Here is a 2,874-nt window from a genome sequence, read left to right as displayed (position 1 = left end):
AATCGGGAACAAGTATACCCCGCCTTCTGTCCCCAACTCCCCCACCCTCCACCTCCAGCTGCCAGTTACTGATTAGACGCAAATTTTCTCATGTCCTGTAAACATGACTGTCGTCGCACACTTTCAACGGCCAAGATTTGGACTATATTTAAAAAAAAAATTACCGTATTGAACTGCATTTTCAAATTGAAAATATTCACCATCATTGTAATCCAGTGTCGTCCGCTGCACAATTCTGGGTTCCAGTGCTTACCTTTTCACTTCCCCCAGCTGTCTCTCTCTCTCTGAATTTACTTTTCCCACTTTCTTTTTAAATTTATATAACTTTCTCTGCTTCTCTCCCCCTCTCCCCCTTCTCTCTGTCTTAAGTCTTCCCCGCCTCTCACCCCTCTCCTCCTCCCACCTTAGGCCTGATCAGGAGTCAGTTATACCGTCACCGCTTCTTTGTATATCGTGTGCAGGCAACATTTATCACACACACTTAGGTCAGATGTATGGAAAGCTAATTTATATATATAAATATATATATATATATATATATTTATATATATATATTATATATATATATATATACCACGTTTACACCGCTTCCCGTCCGATCAGCGAAGTTAAGCAACGTTGGGTCTGGTTAGTACTTGGATGGGTGACCGCCTGGGAACACCAGATGCTGTTGGCATAACGTTCTCCCTACGTGTCAAGTGGGGTTTTTGGAGGATTAGTGCCCCTCCCCGTAAAACAACTCTAAGCCCTTGGTCACCCCGTTTGGGATACATGGCGTCTGGCAATGAATGAATGAAAAATTTCTCAAGTGCCAAGTTGAAATGGAGAACACCAGACCAATATTCGTAATTTGTATTAGAGTGACCGTTCCACTTCACAGCGGGGTAGCTGGGCTTATAAACTGCACACACACACACACACACACACACACACACACACCTTAAATTTTGCATTGACAGCGTGGCGACTACAAATATAGTCGTTCTAACAACTGGATCTATTGACTCCAAACCTTCCCTGTCCCAGTCAAACTCCTCATTCAATAACCGGTTATTGAATGAGGAGTTTGACTGGGACAGGGAAGGTTTGGAGTCAATAGATCCAGTTGTTAGAACGACTATATTTGTAGTCGCCACGCTGTCAATGCAAAATTTAAGGTGTGTGTGTGTGTGTGTGTGCAGTTTATAAGCCCAGCTACCCCGCTACGTGAAGTGGAACGGTCACTCTAATAAAAATTACGAATATTGGTCTGGTGTTCTCTATTTGAACTTGGCACGTAATGAGAAATACAATTATATATATATATATATTAGCTTTCCATGCATCTGATCTAAGTGTGTGATAAATGTTGCCTGCATACGATATACGAAGGAGCGGTGACGGTATAACTGCTGATCAGGTCTAAGGTGGGGGGAAGGGAGGGGTGAGAGGCGGGGAAGACTTAAGACAAAGAACGAGAGAAGGGGGAGAGGGGGAGAGAAGTGAAGAGAGAGTTATATTAAAAAGAAAGAGTGAGTGGGAAAAGTAAATTCAGAGAGAGAGAGAGAGAGAGAGAGAGAGACAGCTGGGGGAAGTGAAAAGGTAAGTACTGGAACCCAGAATTGTGCAGCGGACGACACTGGATTACAATGATGGTGAATATTTTCAGCTTGAGAATGCAGTTCAATACGGTAATAATTTATTCTAAAAATATAGTCCAAATCTTGGCAGTTGAAAGCGTGTGCGACGACAGTTTAGTCATGTTTACAGGATATGAGAAAATTTGCGTCTAATCAGTAACTGGCAGCTGAAGGTGGAGGGTGGAGGCGTTGGGGGCAGAAGGCGGGGTAGACTTGTTCGCGATTCCCCCCTTCCCTCTGTCCAGGGTAGAGGGTAACTCCTGAGCAGAAACTAGTTTTTTTTAAGGCATTAACATGACCATGTCTGAAATCAACGTTTCCTTGTCGGCAACATTTGAGAAGGCTGCAGAGTTATAGGCAAATATGTAACGATAAATGTAATTTTGACAGGTTTTTAGTGCCTTTAGAAAAAAAATTTACAATAAAAAAAAATTCCATACTTTTTTTTTGTGTCAATATTTTCATTAGGCTTAACTCTTCATGTGATAAAATTTTTATAAATGTTCAATGCATATAAGTATTTTTTCTTTTAATTCCCAAATCCGGTGGTTGGTGGTAGGGTTAGTTGGGCATGGTAAACCTAAGATTCCAGCTCGTCTTGTCAAACGATTTATTTTGTTTCCTAAATGTGATTTTCTTCTCACCCTCAGTAATGTCTTCTGAATTTTGGTAATAATTAGGTGTGATTCCGAGTCAATTTTGTGTACATTTCCGGAAGTTGCATATATAACGATTTCGACCATCGCTGCAGTAAAATAGTTTGAACTACTCCCAAAAACAATGCTATCAGAGGAGTAGAAAGTAGCACCAGTAGAGCAGGGCAGTACTCCCAAGGTGGATGGAAAGCTGATGACAGGGAGAGCTGGAGCTCCCGTTTTATCAGCCCTAGGGACTAGTTCCTGATCATCTCCCTTTGCTGAACTTTTTCTGTGTTTCAGTAAGACAAAGAGTAGGCCAGCATGCTCTCCAATACAACTTTCTCTAACCATCAACACTAAACTACATGCACAGTAAACACCTAACTTCTTTTCCAAAATTAAATAAAAAATGACGCACTACAACAAAGCCTAGGAGTCCCCCAGGGGAGGGGGACCATAAATGCCCCGACCATCCGCCCATCTCCAGGTAACGACTCTTTGAGCTTCCTAGATCCACTGTTTGACTCACTTCTTCATTTCTGCAACATTCGTGGCCTTTCCTCTAACTTTCTGTCTGTTGAACACCACCTCACCTCCTCTAAACCTCTCCTTCACTT

At 42.0% G+C, this 2,874-nt stretch overlaps 1 pseudogene; it reads left to right on the top strand.

Moving 5' to 3' along the window:
- The first annotated feature begins 560 nt into the window (after window positions 1–560).
- LOC145411738 (5S ribosomal RNA) lies at window positions 561–676 on the top strand (annotated as a pseudogene).
- Window positions 677–2,874: the final 2,198 nt, after the last annotated feature.

The sequence above is a fragment of the Coenobita brevimanus genome, chromosome 90 (assembly GCF_032717465.1).
Source record: "Coenobita brevimanus isolate Jiangsu-jjx chromosome 90, ASM3271746v2, whole genome shotgun sequence".
NCBI classification, from domain to species: Eukaryota; Metazoa; Arthropoda; class Malacostraca; order Decapoda; family Coenobitidae; genus Coenobita; species Coenobita brevimanus.
The sequence above is the reverse complement of the archived record's forward strand: the minus strand, read 5'-3'. Positions and strand labels throughout refer to the sequence as shown.